Source organism: Sinocyclocheilus rhinocerous, unplaced genomic scaffold, assembly GCF_001515625.1.
Source record: "Sinocyclocheilus rhinocerous isolate Xijiao unplaced genomic scaffold, SAMN03320098_v1.1 scaffold2236, whole genome shotgun sequence".
Classification (NCBI taxonomy): Eukaryota; Metazoa; Chordata; class Actinopteri; order Cypriniformes; family Cyprinidae; genus Sinocyclocheilus; species Sinocyclocheilus rhinocerous.
Genome location: NW_015623569.1, coordinates 57,178 through 57,393, shown reverse-complemented (window position 1 = coordinate 57,393; position 216 = coordinate 57,178). Strand labels below are relative to the sequence as shown.

At 38.0% G+C, this 216-nt stretch overlaps 1 protein-coding gene across 1 annotated transcript in view; it reads left to right on the top strand.

The window, feature by feature from the left end:
- Nucleotides 1-216, top strand: part of LOC107712709 (trimeric intracellular cation channel type B-like) — a 19,504-nt gene that overhangs the window by 11,371 nt on the left and 7,917 nt on the right. The gene's annotated exons all lie outside the window — the stretch shown is intronic.

Genomic DNA, 216 nt, shown 5'->3' with positions numbered 1-216 from the left:
GTGACTGTGTGATTTTGAGATCCATCTTTTCACACTGAGGACAACTGAGGGACTCCTATGTGACTATTACAGAAGCTTCAAATGCTCACTGATGCTCTCCAGAAGGAAAAAAGCATGCATTAAAGTTGAAGATCAGGGTAAATTTAACTTATTTTGTCTTCTGGGAAACGTGTAAGCATCTTCTGTAGCGTCTAAAGGGCTGTAATAATTAAAAAA